This window comes from Myodes glareolus, chromosome 8 (assembly GCF_982192425.1).
Source record: "Myodes glareolus chromosome 8, mMyoGla1.1, whole genome shotgun sequence".
NCBI classification, from domain to species: domain Eukaryota; kingdom Metazoa; phylum Chordata; class Mammalia; order Rodentia; family Cricetidae; genus Myodes; species Myodes glareolus.
This window is the reverse complement of record NC_142033.1, coordinates 54203467-54221263: the sequence shown is the minus strand read 5'-3', so window position 1 is coordinate 54221263 and position 17797 is coordinate 54203467. Positions and strand designations below refer to the sequence as shown.

Here is a 17797-nt window from a genome sequence, read left to right as displayed (position 1 = left end):
GGTGAGCTGGCGAGCGTGTGCCTGCCACCTGTCCCTGTGCAGTACTTGAGCTAGGTGTCATTTATCTCCCCTGTCACATTGCACACACACAATTATGTGAAACCTTGGGAAAACCAACTGTCTGTCTTTTCTCTGGCACGGAGAAATTCCCTTCTTCGTCCCGCATGGAAACTCACGAAGGCGTTGGAAGTTGAAAGTACAGTCGAGGCACCGCCTTTACAACTCCTCTCTCCTATGCAGGGTGGCAGAGTTACTGGGGATAGAGTGAAGTCATGGGTAGGTCACCTCTACTGGGCTGTCTAGAGCCGGTGACACGCAAGACAAAGCAATTGCCCACTACCACTCTGATGGAGTGCCAGGGATTTCTGCAATTACCTTAATCCTTTCCTCCTGGCATGAACTGTACAGGAAAGCCACTGCCTGTCATTATCCCCCGAGACCCTCTCTAATCTCTGTCGACACAGCAACCCGGCAGATGCTTTGCTTCCTGCCATGTCGCCTGCCTCTCCGAGCCCAGTGTCACCGTGAGGCCAGCTGTGGATGACAGATTGCTAAATCTGGCCTCCTAGAGGCAGGGAATTCTACAATGAAGTAGTGCTGGCTGCTCCAGACACCCTATGGGGCTGAGGCCTGGTTTTAGGCAGGCCCAGAAAGTTCTGGAAGGTTGCCTGATGACTCAGGCAGTCTCTTGTAGAGAAAGTCCTCCCTCGACCACTGGCAGGGCCTGTTGTTGAGAGCTTGCCTTGCTTAGGATTTAGATTTGGGCATTTGCCCAGGGAAAGTCCCTCTCTTCCAACAGTCACCAGCTACCAAAGCTAACATGGTGAAGAAAAGATTGTCTGGTCCTGCCTGTTGTCTGAACACCTACCAATCTGTTTGTATTCGGTTGTTTCTCTTATTTTCACCGGCCTGCACTTGCGTTGCTTTTATGAGGCTGTTCATTTAGATGCAGGAGTTGCCGGGAAACATCAGGCTCTGCCTGCCTGAGGGACCTCCAGATCACAGCTCCTGGGCCTCAGTTTACTCCTAGTATATCAATTAGTAGGTAACTTCTGTTTTATTTTGTTTTTCAAGACAGGGTTTTTCCAAGTATCCCTGCCTTTCCTGGAACTCACTCTGTAGATTAGTATGGCCTTGAACTCAGAGATTCACTTGCCTCTACCTCCCAAGTGTTGTGATCAAAGACATGCACTACCACTGCCTGGCTATCTAAGAAACATTTTTTTTTTAGTTTAGTGCTTATTTGATTGTCAAAGTATGTGTGTATGTATGTATACATCCATGTGTGTATCTATATATTCATGTGTACATGTGAGCACAAGGTGTCTTTGGAGGCCAGAAGAAGACATTGGATCTTCTTGAGCTAGAGTTACAGGCAGTTGTGAGCTTCCCTACATGGGAGCTGGGCACTGCACTGAGGTTCTGTGTGAGAGCAGCAAGTACTCAAAGCTGCTAGGTCATCTCTCTGGGACCACAAATAACAGCTCTTGTTTTGCAAAGTCTTTGTGAGGATTGAGTAAGATGGTGTGATGGTTAGATTGGTGTCAGTTTGGCAAATCTAGAATCACCTAGGGAACAATCCTATGTGAGGGACTTTAAGATTACATTAACTGAGACACAAAGACCCGCTCTAAATGTGACTGGCACTATGCCACAGGATGGGGTCTTGGGTTGGATAGAAAGGGAAACTGTGAGGGCTGAGGAGATGTCTTAGTGGTTAAGAGCACCGACTGCTCTTCCAGAGGACCCAGGTTCAATTCCCAGCACCCACATGGCAGTTCATAACTGTCTGTAACTCCTGTTTCGGGGAATCTTGATGCGGGAGAATTGTCTGTATTCTGTCAATCATATTTTAATAAAACGCTGATTGGCCAGGCAAGCAGTATAGGAGGGAAAACCAGACAGGAAGTAGAGGTGATGCAATGAGAACAGGAGAATTCTGGGAAGCAGGGAGGTTCCTTTGCCACTCCTGCGCAGACCACCGAAGAGGCAACATGTAAGCTGTCACACTGAGAAAGGTACTGAGCCCGTGTGGCTAACATAGATCAGAATAATGGGTTAAGATAAGTCATAAGAACTAATAAGTAGCCTGACCTAATGGGCCAATCAGTTTATAACCTTATGGAGTCTTGTGTGTGATTTTCTTTGGGCTTGCCGGCTGTAGGGTACTGGGCGGGACAGATACCCCAACAAACTGGCCCTCATGCTACAGAATCTGACAACTACCTGCGGGCAAAACACCAATGCCCATGAAATAAAAATAAATAAGTTTAAAAAAGGAAAGAGAAAGTGTGACGGAGTGGTGGCACGCGTCTCTCTCTGATTTTAACTGCGATGCAGTATGACTAGCTGCTCCTGCTCACTGTCTCCTTAGCCACGATGAACTCTACCTCCCAATGGAGAGTTCGAGTAAGCGCCTCCTCCTTCAAGTTGCTCTCTTCACAGACATGAGAAAATTAGCTGATACAGATGGTGCCGACAGTGTGCCTAGTGTACAGTATGTGCTGGGTCAATGGGACCAGCTATTCCTAGTGTGCACACCTCCGGGGCTTCAGTGCATTTTTGTTTTCCAGGCAACTTCATGCAACACTTTTCTGTTTGCTACGGAGGGACGCACTGTCATTGTCATGTTTAAAGAAGGAGGTGACAGATGTTAAGAAATGATGAACTGTGGCCTATGGGACCAATTCGGCCTACTCTTTGTTTTAGTCAGTAAATTTTTTAATTAATAATTTTTTAAGACAAAGTCTCACTATATAGCCCTGACTGTATTCAAACTTGCTATGTAGACCAGGTTGGCCCTGAATTCACAGAAATCCACTTGCCTCTTTCTCCTGAGTGCAGGGATTACAGATGCGCACAACCACACCCAGCCTGTCCATAAAGTTTTAATGGCCACAACCATGGTCATTTGCTTCCATGTTGCCTGTGGCCTCTCTAGTGCTGCAAAAGCCGCGTTGAGTGGCTGATGCTTTTGAAGGTTAATGTGTTGACTTTCTGTCCTCAGGCAGAAAAGGTTTGCTGATCTATGGTATGGGTTATCAGAGGTGGAACCAGGATGCTAACGATGCTCGTATCTACTGACGCATTAACCTGGCTTCACACTGGGATCAGGTTTTCTCTCAATAGAAAAAGACGTGGTGGAAGTCCATAGACAGGGAACTCTGCAGATGCTCTTTTGTGTGTTTGAAAATCAATCTAAAGCTCACCTTTGCACCCTTACCCACAGCTTCTGACTCCGCAGAAACTTGCAACCTGGGATTGTTCTTCTTATTCCCCTGCTAGCATTGCTGACTACGCAGGCTGCGCACCTCCTCTTCAGCTGGGTCGGAGTGCTCTCTGAAGCGTTTTAAAGAGCAGTTCAGTGGACACGAGATTGCTCTCAGAGGTGCTGCCAATCCACCAGCAGAAACACAGCTCGCCTTTCTCTGCCCCCTTCTCCCAAGTATCTACACCATGCTAAGTCCGGTCCCAGGAGCAAGGAGAATCAAAGGTAAGTTGTGGTTTCTTCTTTAAGTATCATTGTTACTGGGTGAAAGGGGCACAAAAAGCAAAAAAGCAGAAAGAAATCATGGTATGCTACCTGCTAAAGCAATGTATTATTTCGTAGGTCCAGCATTCAAATATGAATTCTGGGGATCAAAGAGACACACTGAGGCCAAAGTGCAGAGAGGAATCTTCCTGGGCTCTACTGTATAGGCTCCTAAGATCCGAAGTCTTCCTGAGGGCAATGTCAGGTCCCTGGGGTGAGCTGGGGAGTGGTCTCAGACCTACCTCTACCTTCAGGGCCCATAATCAGTCATCTGCGCTTTAGGTTTCTTTCCCCTCCAGTATTGATCGATTTTTATCATCAGCTTCGTCTGATTTAAAGTCACCGAGAAGACACACCTCTGGGTGTATCTGTCCCAATACTTCCAGAGAGGATTAATTGAGAAGATCTACAATGAATGAGGACTGTCCAATGTCACAGGCTAGGGTCTGAGACTTGACAAAAAGAAGAAACTGAGACAAGGGCCAGCATTTATCTCTCTGCTTCCTGACTGTATACACTCCCCCAGCCTCCAGCCAGCTTTGTCCACATCCTGTTCCTAGACACCACTAGGCCTGGCCACAATGCTATCTTCGGGAGAAGAGGCCCTCACAGGGCTAGAAGCCACAGAGATGCAAGATCCCATGTGTCCAGATCCTGGTCTAGAACTGTCTCGGGGGAAGGTCAGGTGGGAAAAAGAGTTGTCAATGGGCTTGGGTGGGAGCAGCCACTTAAACTATCGACTTAGGGTCCTGTGAGCAGAAGTCCAGCTCAAAAGAAGCAGAGCGGGATCCTCTTCAGTGCAGAAACCAGAAAAGAAACTGTGTGGGCTTTATCATGACCAGGAGTCTGGCACAGACAGCGTAAAGGGAGGAAAGACTTACTTTATCTCACAGTTTCAGAAGGTGCACCATGAAGGAGGACAGATCCAAAGGGAGTGAGTGTCTCACACAGGGTGACCAGAGAAAACAAATGGCTGCCTGGCCAACTTTCACCCTCCCCCTTCTATCCCACAGAGAACCCAGCCCCTAGGATGTTGTGTCCATATTCTCCTCTCCTTAGTGACCACAACCAGGAAGTGGCCTCACAGACACATCCAGATGTGTGTTTTTGCAATCTCTTAGGCTCTTCTCAATTCAATATAGGGTGCAGCCAAACTCAACCACTAGAGAACTCAAGGCCAGGATACTCCATATTCCCTGATTAGACTGGGCAGAAGAAATGAAGTGGGGCCATTTACAAAAACGGGACATTGATGTTGGTCTGAACCGAGATGAAGGGGATGAGATTGAAGGGTAAGATTTCAAAACAACTAGGAAATGAGATGGACACGTGTGGTGTTCTTGGTGCTGCAGTCTGTTCTACCATCAGCTCAGGCTCGGGGAGTCCCTAAGCATGGAGGAGGACATAAGAAGAGTAGGGTTAACAGGCAGGGGTGGCGCACACCTTTAATTCCAGTACTTGGGAGGCAGAGGTAGGTAGATCTCTGTGAGTTCGAGGCCAGTCTGGTCTACAAGAGCTAGTTTTCAGGATGAGAAGGAGGAGGAGGAGGAGGAAGAGGAGGAAGGTTCTATGTGAGTATAGATGAACAGCTAAGGAAGGCAGTGTGGAGGGGAGATAGAGAGGAGAAGGAACAAAAATAAGGTCAAATAGGAGGAGACCAAGGCCATGAAAGATTTGTGATGAGCCAACCTGTGTGTGTTCCGCAAGGTTGGTGTAAAGGAAGGAGGGTTCAGCAGTAGAAGGAACTCCTGCAAGTGGCAGTACAAACTGGTGTACTGTTTGGGAGTGCATGTTAGGGAGGGGAGGAGTGTTCCAGGAGATGCGTTCTGAGAGATGGAGGATGGGGTAGGGGGGTTGATCTACACACTTTCCCAGCCAGGATGCTCTGAGATTACTTCCTCTCCTCTGGGGACAGGGAAGAGAACAGAAAGCATTGAACCTCAAGGATATGGAGATTAAGAAATACCAAAGACATTACACATATACCAGGGAAAATGGAATATGTTTATTTTCAACACAAACACACATCTAAACAAAGACACAAATAATGCAACTGAAGTGTTGAAGGCCAAACGTGCCGGGATATTGTTGTTGTTGCTGAGAAAGGGTGTCACTCTGTAGCTTCATCAATCCTCCTGGCTTGGTTTCCTGAGTATTGGAATTAAAGATGTGAGCCCACTGTTTTCAATGAACTCCAGTCAAGTTGTTATTCAAGGCCACATGATCTTGGAGGACTCCTGGGTCAGTTAGCTCTAGTTGGAATGTTGTCTCTGTGCTCTTTGCCCCAAACAGGGCCCCCTTCCAAGAAGATATTATATTCTCGCCATCACAACCTGATTTTATGGGCATTTAAAATCACACTAGCAAAACACACTGGCTTTGTAGTGAGGCGCTGAGGTGACTCCAGGACACCAGGCTGCCAACATTCATTTTCCTCAGGAGCTTGAATGCCCTGAAAAATTGCCCTTGAGGCTCTTCTGAAACAAGATGGCCCTGTCAGCCTTGCAATACCTTGGAATGAGAAGTTCTCTCCTGAGGATTGCCATGCAGTTTGGAAAGAGCCAGGCTCTTTGGTCTGAGGATGCTGGCTAACCTTTTTCATTTCAGGTCACCTCAGTCAACTTGCCTACTGAGTCTCGGGCTACTGGTTTCTATGTCCTCCATTCAGTAGTGTTTAGGAAATGATGTGAGACCTAAAATTAATCCCAAACACAGTGTCTTGTGATTTCTGGTGAAATGGAAAGGGCCTCAAATGGGCTAACCACAGGTTCCCCTTACCACCCTCTTCCTACAAATAAGGTCTGTTTAGCAACTTTCTCATGAAATGAACCAAGAGGAGTTCTGACTGGTCCCTGACTTCTGAGTTTCCCTTTCTTGTCAGCCTGCAGAATTATCCAAACAAGACAACCATATATATAATCACGTAGAATGAAGTCATCACCACCTCCTCATGCCACGAATCCCATAGCTCCCTGTTTCAAAGTGTGTTCCTTATGAAAACTGGCACAGGTCAGTGACTCACTTCCTGCTGCTGTGACAATGTAACTAACGAACGAGGTTTGAGGAAAGGTTTGGTGGTCCAGCTCATCATGGCGGGGACGGCACGTTGGTGAGACATGAGAAGACTGGCCACGTTGTCTCTGGAGTGGGGAGGCAGATGGCTGGCGGTGCTGGGTTCTCTTTAACCTTGCTGAACTTTCATTCAGTCTGAGACCCTGACTCATGGGATGGTCTTATCCACATTCAAGCAGGGACTTTAGATGAGCTTCTCTGGAGTTTCCTTAGCGACACAGAGAGAACTGTGTCTCCTAGGTGATTCCAAAGTCAGTCAAGGTGGCAGTGAATGCCAACAACCACAGTGCTCCCTTTGAGTACCTGTGACTAAGCCACACTTGTCATCTATCCCTTATCAGGAGTCAGGCATCCTACTGTTTCTAAGCCCGAGGGAGAGACTCTTTCCCTCAGCAGCAAATTCAGTAGGAGATCTTGAAATAATACAATGAACAACAAACCCTGTCTGTACTCCCCAAGTTTTAGTTGTGGGACTTGAGCAAATCATTTAGTTTCCCAGAGTCTGAGAGTCCTGGACGAGCATCTGACTCATGAGTTACTGGGAAGATAATAAGGGTAATTCATTCAACAACTCTTCGGTGAGGATTTTGTTGGAACCCGGAATCAGAACTATATTGATAAATGTGATCAGGAATTCTGTCCACAGAGAACAGATACTCTTGAGGTACAATAGAAACCATGTGTTTAGAAATGAATTATGTGAAATAGTATAAAGTGTTAGGAAGAAAACTATTCATCAGATCACACGGGTGGGGCAGTACGTGGGTAGGTGTTTCTCTTAGTGTTTCTATTGCATGTCCCTCTCTACTGTTTCTACTGTGACCCTCTCATCCCTTCAAGACCAGCACCACCTGGGTGACTCTTACAATACCAAGTTCAGCCGTCAGCAGGATGCACAACCGTGGCTGCCTCAGGAACACAGCTTTTGTGTGCTGACTTTCGAGAAACACTTCCCAGAAGATTTCACCTCAGTGATGGTCTTTTCTTGATCACCACAGCCCTCTCTGCTCTAGCTAACTGGCATCAATTGTCTCGGCAAAGGAAAGGTTTTGACTAGAGTGGTTGTAGTCTCTTGTTAATTACAGCCAAGTCTTCAGCTCCAGCTGACCAGACACCACAGATTCTTCACCCAAATGGCTCAGTCTTTGCTTCATTCTGGAACTCCACAAGCCAGGCCTCCATCATCTGCCCGGGTTTCAACATTTTTACCTTCCAAGTTCCTACAGAAGAGCTCAATGAACACTCAATACTCAATGACTTTTCTAGCCCAAAGTTCCAAAATCCTCCCACAATCTTACCCCAAACAACACGGTCAGGTCTGTCACACTGTCACACACAACAATACCCCACTATCCTGGCACTACTAACTTGTCTTACTTAGACATTTTCCTTTTTTGATTTTTTTTGAGGCAGAGTTTCTCTGTGTAGCTTTGGAGCCATCCAGGTACTCACTCTGTAGCCTAGAGTGGCCTCAAATTCACAGAGATCTACCTGCCTCTGCCTTCCGAGTGCTGGGATTAAAGGTGTGTATAGTTAGGGTTTCTTTTGCTTTGATGAAACACCAAAACCCAAAACCAAGTTGGGGAGGAAAGGTTTATTTGACTTACACTTCCACATTGTAGTCCATCATCGAAGGAGGCCAGAACAGGAACTCAAACAGATCAGGAACCGGGAGGCAGGAGCTGATGCAGAGGCCATGCAGGGATGCTGCTTACTGACTTGCTCCCCACAGCTTTCTCTGCATGCTCTCTTAAAGGACCCAGGACCACCAGCCCAATGTTGGCACTATCCACAATGGGCTGGGTCCTCCCTCATTGATCAGTAATTAAGAAAATGCCTTACAGCTAGACTTTATGAAGACATTTTCTCAATCGAGGGAGGCTCTCTCCTTTCAGATGACTAACTTGTGTCAAGTTGACATAAAACTAGCCAGGACAGTGTTAGATATAGACTTTGGTGGGACCTGCTGAGAGGGGAATGCTATCAAGTTATGAAGTCTGAATTATGACAGCTCAACCATTGGAAGATTCTCAAAGAAAACAATGAGGGCAAAGGACATAGTGTGAGGGCTAAGCAGGTGGGTTGGACGAACCTCAAAGCAAGCAATGGATGTTCAAGAGTAAGACAGAAGGACCACCCATAGTACTTACTTGGGGACAGAAGGTACCTTCTACGGGAATATCTCCAAGGTCAAAGCTCCCCAGGCAACCATCACGCTGCTCTCCAGAAAGATACAAGCTCAGTAATTCAGATGAAAGTGAGGCATAGAGGGGAACCCCCAGGAGGAAGGAGAGGATTTCTTGTGTAAGCTAGTGTAACATGTACCAGTGAGACAGTCTTGAAGGAAAGAGCCCATTCAGGAACAGACAGAAGGAAAGAGCCTGCTCAGAAACAGACAGAAGGAAAGAGCCTGTTCAGAAATGGACAGAAAGAAAGAGCCCATGCAGAAACGGACAGAAGCAGAGCAACACCAAGTCTGACTGCAGAGAAGTGTTGAGAACTGCATTAGTGAATGAATGCAACCACTTGTCCCACTTTTTTTTCTTCATTCAGTCCTAGGGCTTGAACCCAGGGACTCATGAATGCTAGCACATCGACAAATGGAAACACTGAGATCCTACAAGTAGTTTTCAGGTAAGAGAAGAGAAATGCCTCAACTTTGCAACCTATCTCCATGATTTCTGGATACATGGAGCTCGAACAATGTTATAAGGAACTGTGAGCCTCAATTTTCTGTCTATAAAATGGGGATGTTGATAGATTAGCTATAAGAAAACTTATCAGAGAGCCCTTGAAGAATTCTCACATCCTAGCACTGTCCTGATAAGAGCCCAGTCATTCATAAATCAGTTTCTAGAATATTTATTCATTAACAATTACTTGCTGTCTTCCATTCAGAGATTAAAGTCATAAATAGTTTTGCTTTGTCCCCAATTATCATGAGTTCTGAGGAAGTGACTAAGTGAGCCTCCGCTGTCTTATCTGCCTGATGTTTCCTAAGGTTAAGGGTATCGATAATTGCAGACAGTTTAAAAAATGTGATTCTGTAAACAGTTTTAGATTTGCTTTTCAGTTAAAACTGGGAAATACAAGGGTCTGTCTTTTTTTTTTCTATCAAAGGGTTGAATAACACAAAATTCCATTCTTAAAAAAAATTGTAAAGAAGCCACTTGGCAAAAATTCCAATTTTTTAGGGTCAGCACTTCTTGAAATCAAAACAAATTCTCAGTTCATTCCTCTCTGGGCACTGTACCTCTGTATTAGGCAGTCCTGAAAGAGTCCAGGCAGAGCTCTGACCACTCAGGAAGGCACCAAACCTCCTTGTTTTAGGAATAAAAACCCAGCAGGAACCCCCACAGGGTGTGCTTACTTGCTTGATTCAGCATAGCTATGCAGTCTTCAGCAAAAGTAAAACTTTTTGCCTTGCATAAACACTGTGGATTGTGTGGCCTCATTTGAGACCCCCGGGTCTACATCTTACAAAAATAATACAACCCCACCGGAGAAATTATAAAGAACATAGGGAAGTATTCAGAAGGAAGTAAAAGCTGCCTTTAGCTGCATATGCTCACAGGTGTTGATATACCTAACAGTTTTCCTTCCACCTGAGGCTTTTACTTCACTCCATTTCAGTTTTTTAGACAGGGTCTCACTATGTAGCTGGTCCCCAAGTCACAGGCCTACTGCCTTAACACCCCGACTGTTGCCATTTCAGGTATATACCACCATGCCCAACATTCTATCTATTTGTAACTTTATGTTTTATACCTTATATGTATTATTTTTGTTCTAATGTCAAGTTATAATTATAGCAAAAGCATGTGCACATTATCAATGATTTCCCCAAACACCTTAGGTGCCTGTGTCATGTTGTATTATTTGGATTTGCCACGGTTTTCTTAATGATGTCCTTACCACTGGCCATTTAGACTATGACTTTTTAACCTGTAATATATTATAATTAACACTGGTGTTGTGGGGCAATAGTCTTGTACCCTATAAATATTTGTCATTTGTATTGGTTTAATAAAATGCTGATTGGCCAGTAGCCAGGCAGAAAGTATAGGTGGGGCAACCAGAATAGGAGAATTCTGGGAAGAGAAAAGACTCAGTCTGCAGTCGTCACCCAGACGCAGAGGAAGCAAGATGAGAATGCCTTGCTGGTAAAAGGTACCAAGCCATGTAGTTAACACAGACAAGAATAATGGGTTAATGTAAGATGTAAGAGTTAATTAGTAAGAAGCCTGAGCTAATAGGCCAACCAGTGTATAATTAATGTAGACTTCTGTGTGTTTCTTTAGGACAGAATGGCTGCGGGACCGGGCAGAACAGAAATCTCTGTCAACATGCTGGGATATCAAATGAGGACACCATGACCAGATCATTTATTGAAGATGAAAATTTTATTGAGTTTCACAAGATTCTTAACCTTATGTAAGGTGAGGAAGACCCCAAGTGGTACAGAACAGAGGTTGCCTAACTGGCTTTGGGCCAGCCCTAGCCAGTCTGTTTGTGGAAGTAAAGTTTACTGGAATATAACTAAATTCTTCTGCTCTTATATCATCTATGACTGCTTTCCTTCAAGGGCAGAGCTGAACAGTTTAGGTCTGTGAGACCTTTGCTTGCTAAATGACCCTTTATTAAATCTTAGCACTTGGGAGGCAGAGGCAGGCAGATTTCTGAGTTTGAGGCTACCCTGGTCTACAGAGTGAGTTCTGGGACAGCTAGGGCTACACAGAGAAATCCTGTCTTAAAAAAAAAAAACCAAACAACAACAAAAAGTTTTTACAAAACTTTGTCAATTTCAGGTAAAGAATGCAAAATATCATCCAAAACCAACAGTCCTAGACTGTGTCTTTTCATCAACAGTTGAAAAGTTCTAAATATTAGAATAAACTCTCGGGTGAATTAATATGTGATAATAAAAAAGAGAAAATGAGCCTAAAACTTCAAATGCAAACTTCTCCTTATAACTCCTGCGCTTCTGTTTTAAACTTTTAGGTTGGAATGAATATTGACAGAATAAACATAGACTTGGAGGAAGATAGAACGTGTATGGAACTATGCTGTAATAACAACTATCAAAACCACCAAGAAAGAGATAATTTATTCTGTTCTTGGTATTTGCTGTGGCGTGAGGCAGGATCTGATTCAAGCCATACACAAAGGTGAGCACAGATAAATGATGTATTTATCTAATTATTGTCTATCAATAAAAAATCAGGAATCAGATATTAAGGCTAAGAACCTAAAAGACCAGAGAAGCAGCGGAGCAGCCACAGGTGACCTCCTATCTCTTCTGCTTCTCCATTTGAAAGGGCTGAGATCCTCCATCAGCCCCCCTTACTACTTCCTGTCTCCTCTCTGTCCTCAGTCCTCCAAAACCTCTATGGTTAATTTTGGTCAGCTAGTGGCTAGCTCCGCCCTCTGACTCCAAGTAAGCTTTATGGTCAGAATCTGATCAAAATATCACACAACAGATGTAGACCCAACTGAGCAGGCAGAGCTCTGCAGCAATCTTCTTACCATACATCCTCTTGACAATCTGAAGACACCTACACACTCCTTCTCAGAATAGCGTTTTTAAATGTGTAAAAAGGAATATGATTACCAAGGAAACCAATTATGTAGAGTAATGCAGAGTAAAATATGTGACTTTTAAACTAAAACATGAACTGATAAGACCTAGTATGAAATTTGAAAAACTACAGTAATTTAAAAATCGTGATGAGCCTAAACAAAAATGTAAGGTATCTCCACCAACTGTAGATATAAAGTTAAAATATACTTAACTTGCTTTGGTTACAAATTCAATGTCTGCTAATACTACTCAGTGCCCCACATATATGCTAAAAAGAAATAATATCTGCTGAAAGTTAGTTAAAACTGAAGTGTAATTTTTCTTCACCCCAAGTTGGTTGATCCAGGGACATCTAGGCCAATGCTGTCTAGTCAAAAAACCAAAACCAATCATCCATTAAAGCTGATAGAAACTGAGGGAGGGTTATTCTTGCCTTCTTAAGGCTAAGGGGGATCTCTTAAAATAATGGCATCCAAGTACACAAAGAATTAATGAATTAATTTTATTAAATTTTAGCAGTGTGGGGGCTAGAGTGATGGTTCAGGGGTTGAAAGCACCTACTACTATTGTAGAAGACCTGGGTCCCATTCCCAGCATCCATATGGCAGCTCACAAGTGTCTTTAATTTCAGTCCTAGAGGATGCAAGGCCCTCTCTGGTCTCTTTAGGTTCTACATGAGCGAAGGGCACAGACGCACATGTACGCAAAACTCTCCTACACATAAAATAAATAAATAAATCTTCAAATTGAGAATAAGGTCTGGAGAGATGGATCAGTGGTTAGGAGCTCTTGCAATGCTTGCAGAGGACCTGAGCTTGGTTCTCATCACCCACAATGGGTGACTCACAACTCTCTATGCCTTCAGCTCCAGGAGATTCAGCGCTTTCTTGCCGTCTTTGTGGGCACTGACATGCATGTTCATGTACACACACACACACACACACACACACACACACGTTTTTTATCTATAAAAAATGAAAAGTTTTGTTTAACAAAACTGGAAGAAGGTGTCCAACTAGGAGAAAACACCTAAAAGCCTTCAAAACCAAGAAATCACAGGGCTTCAGTAAATAAACACGGAATGAACAAGAACCAGGGGCGCATGAGCAAAGGGAGTAAACTGAAAGCTCCTGAAGACAATGTGGGGTCCCAGGGCAACCTGACCACACGTAATGGGGCCCAGGCCATGTGGGTCCTAGGGCAGCCTGGTCATAGATGGAGCCCAGGTCTCACAGCAGCCTCGTAGGGCAGGCAGCACTGGGCTCCAGGAAAAGCCCTAAGTTGACTCCACCCAGGGAGGGCCAACTTCTAAAGGGAAGGCCCTGACAGTCCATTAGGTAAGATTAGATAAGACCACCAGAAGTCCCGAACCCAGAACTCACTTACTCTCCTTTTACCAAGGCCCCTAGACAAATGTCAGCCAATCAGGGTCCCGAATCCTGGCAATCCCCTCACCCCCACCTCTACTGAGTTAAAAAAAAAAAAACAAAACGCCTTACCCCGACTGGGCTTGGCACTCTCTGCTCTCAGACACTTTGTTGGACAGATGGAGAGTCCAGGCTTAAGTTTGAATAAAGGTTCTTTGCTTTTACATACAGGACTCGGTCTCCTAGTTGGCGTTTGGGGGACTCCGTGATCTGGGCATAACAAACAAAATGTGGAAAGGGTAATACATACATGACCAGGTGCTCAGCCTTAGCTATGATAGGTGAGACTGAAGTGAAGCCATCACGAAAATAGATGGCACTCAGGGCACCAGAGCCTGTGCTTGTGACTAGAGAGTCAAGTGCTACGCAGTATTGGCAAGGATGTGGGGCAATGAGGAGCCGCATGCCCTGTCGATTGTCACCATTAGAACCAGGCAGGGGTACCATGCAGTACTACACTTCCTATGACTCCACATTCCTGGCCAAACAGAGAGCTCTGCCAAGACAGCCTTTAATGAAGCAAACATGGGGATGTCTCCCTTAATCTTGTCAGGAGTACTAGAAACTGGAGACGACTTGAATTCCCATGGGGACAGGGCTGGGTGCCAGTGCTGCGTGTTATGGAACACACACAGCCCTGAAGGGCAGCAAAGTGTTTATACACAACATTCCAGACACACTCAGAACTCATGAAACTGAGTTAAGAAGAAAAGTTAAGAATGCCAAGATGTTTCCTTAGCACAACACTAGCTAGGAAATTGAAAACACAGGCCCACGGAAAACGTGACATATTTGGTAAAGCACTTGTGTCTTGAGAAATTAAATACCCATGTAGACAAAGACTGATTTACAGGTAAGACAGAACTGTGACCCGTAGTCTGCATCCACCTGGCTGTTAAACCAACCCCTGAACTTCAACGGTGAGCCCAGAGGGCCAAACGATTCTCTGTTAGACTTGCGAGAAGTCCCAGCTGCTACCCACAGAATGGATCCAAGAAGCTAAGTGATCTGATAACAATCAGTCCCAGATATCCAGGTCTCCATAGTCACTGGCAGCTTTCACCATTTTGTCCTACTATCCATTTGGGGCCAAATACATACTCAGAGCCAATCATATAGGATGTCCTGTCTTGTTAGTCTGCCCCAAACTCCCCAGGCCATGAGCTCCAGGCAGAGTTCTTTTCTACTACGAAGCTCTAACCTTCTGTCTGCATTTGAGCCTAAACACAATTAACAATAGTCAGGCCCCTTGCCATAGTGAGTGTTGAGCAAAGTAAGCATTTTTTCTCATTTGATAAATTGCTTAATCCCACCATCTCTGCAGAGGGTTGGGCATATTCGAATGGCACCCCTTGGTGAGTGGAAGGGAATTGGAACGGAGAGCAGAGATCAGAGTCCTGCATATGTCCCTGGGGGTCCTGGGTCACATGCCAAGAGATTGACCAAATGCTCATAGGTGCACAGAGCCCCACTGGTGGGAGGATCAGAAAGTCCCCAACTCTGAACAAGGCACCATTCAACGATTCTATCTTCATCACGTCCGAATCCTGTTCTACCCCTTCCCTCTTCCTGGCTGTCACGTGCCTGAACTGTCTCCAGATTATTCTTCCGGCTGGGTGGAGGCACTCAGGGTGTCACAGGAAGGAAGTAGAAGCACGGCAGAGTTCTTGTCAAGGCCTCTGTCAAAGCCAAGCTTCTCCGGGAAAGCCTCAGCAAGGGCCAAGGTCAGAGGCTTGACTCTAGATTTCCCTCTGGCCTGGATTTGTCTCTGTTAGATCCAGTTTAAGTTGATGTCCTCCTTTTGAACTATTCAATACTGAAGATTAAGGGGAAAATCAGCCCCCCTGATTTCATCTCATTCTTTTCTTTTCTTCAGGAAAAATTACTTTTCGAAATTATTAAATCTTCTGTGAAGGTTATAACAGAGGACTTAGGCTCAGTTTAGCCATTTATTAAGATATAGGCTACAAAGCCCGGTGGAAGAAAATAAACAAACAACGAGCAGTTTACTCGGATTTATGCACAGTCGGACTAATCAATCAATCTGTAAACACTATGCAAATGTGTGTAAACGCGAACGGAGCCCGGACTTTACGTATGCATTGTTATGTAAACGATCAATCTTGTTAAAGTAAATATTAATATAAAACTGACATTAAACACGAGTTTACACAGCCCCTTCGGTTGAAGCTAGTTTGATTTACACGAAAATGTAAATAGCAGTAGTGCTCTTTCTGGGGGCTCAGAAAACAGGCTAACTGGAGGTCACCGGTTGGTTAGTCCTGCCTGGTCTCCAGACCCACTCCTGGTGTGTTCTCTTCATGCATTGGATGAAGAATTTGGGAAGAATCTGGAGAGGGGCTATCTGTCTGTCCTTGTTTTTGAACCATCTCCTTCAAATCTTAGGACTAGGAAGCCCCAACTCGGAATTGTTGGAGGGTGTCACACAATAGTTTCTCTTCAGCGGTGATTGCCGTCTCAGAGCTTAGGTGTATTGTCCTTGATTAGACCACCGGGCAGCTCTGTGATACGTGAGTCTCAAACCCCTCTGCTCAATGAATTCTTTCCTCTTATTGTTTTCTCATCTTCAAGGCTATTCTAATACATTTTGTGCAGTGTTTTTTTTTTTTTGTGTGTGTGTGTGTGTGTGTGTGTGCATGTATGCACTTGTCTCACACACATTCCGCACGTAGCGGTCACAGGACTACTTGTGGGAGCCCCAAGTACTTTCACTGCAGAGCCATTTCAATGGCTCTTTCAAGGCTATTTTAAACTGGACCTCTTCAGATTGGCCTCCTGTGGCCATCTGCAACCAAACAGACTCCATCCTTGGCTGTTGTCCAGAAGACACCACCATTATGGCATCCATTCATGTTGTATAAACCACGTTGTATAAACACCTTTTCACTTACACGTTTGCTTTTTCCAGCCTTCCTGTCTCTATGCTATGGGAGAGCATCCACAACCAATGAGCACTTTACACTAAGACAGGCCATGTCTTGGAAAGATCTGATGCATGGATGGATGGATGGATGGATGGCGTCTGGGGCAAAATCCTGATTTTATAAGTTCTGGACCTGGGAAAAGGCGCGAACTCTGACTCTTCTTTATTTACCTTGAAAACTCTGAACGTGAATATTTGTTTCTCAGGGCGGTTGTGATGACGGAACAAAGTTGGAAGTGTAGCCCCAAATTTTGAAAACTACATAATGTTTCTCATCTCTCCCCCAGAGGCTGAGGACCCTGGAATCCTGGGACTCTGTTAGTCCTCTCACTTCGCCATCTTCTTCCTCCAGCCCTCGCTACCTAAGCTCCCTTGTGTTGCCCAGTGTTCCTTCGAGCAGAACGTTATATGGAGTGTCCTTATGGAGCATCCAAGGATGTCAGTCATCCGAGTTGACCCTGAGGAGGCTATGACCAAGGTCCTGCAGGTGAAAGGGAGACAGGTGACCACAGGAGCTGGGGAGATGGCTCAGGGGGCAACACACTTGCTGTATAAGCACGAAGGCCAACGGCTTGATTCCTAGCACCCACATAAATACTGGGATCAAAATGGCAGCCCAACTGTCTGCGCAGTTCATGATCAGAGAGAGGGAATCCCCAGAGCAAACTGCCTAGCTAGACTGGTCGAGCTGGTGAACTCTGGACTGTAGTGAGGGAACCTGTTCTGATGTATAAAATAGACAGCCGTTGAGGAAGACTCTTGATGTCAACCTTCAGCCTCCACTCACACACATGTATTTGCGCCTGTATAAACACACATGCCACCTACATATATGCATACTACATACTCTTTTTTATACAGGTGAATTAGTTGCTTAAATGACAAGAAACTTCTACACACAAATCAGTCCTAGCCTAAAGCTCTTTAAACCACGTGGGCAGACTGGACTCGCCAAGCGATGCCTGTCCCACTGTTCACCAGACTGCTCGCAGGTGTCACTGTTGGTGGCGGGCTTGGGTTCTCTGAATGAGCAAGGCCCCTGGCGTACCCATCTTTGGTTCTCAGTAACTAACACCATGCCAGCACGGGTTAACTAGTCAGACACTCTTGGCTGAGCGAACACATTCTTCGTATCTCCCAGGCCAGACTCATCGCACACTGGTTTTTAAAGATGTATTTTTTATTATTATGTGTGCTTCCCTAATGTGTGTGAGGGTATATGTGCGACTGAGACTGTGGAG

At 45.1% G+C, this 17797-nt stretch overlaps 1 long non-coding RNA gene across 1 annotated transcript in view; it reads left to right on the top strand.

Annotated features, from left to right (window-relative positions):
* The window catches only part of LOC125387515 (uncharacterized), a 29226-nt gene extending 13439 nt beyond the window's left edge, over positions 1-15787 (top strand). The window contains exons 2-6 of the long non-coding RNA XR_007227877.3: positions 3230-3493; positions 9158-9238; positions 10906-11043; positions 11606-11772; positions 15489-15787. This is a non-coding gene — a long non-coding RNA (uncharacterized LOC125387515). The remainder of the gene's footprint in view (positions 1-3229; positions 3494-9157; positions 9239-10905; positions 11044-11605; positions 11773-15488) is intronic.
* Positions 15788-17797: the final 2010 nt, after the last annotated feature.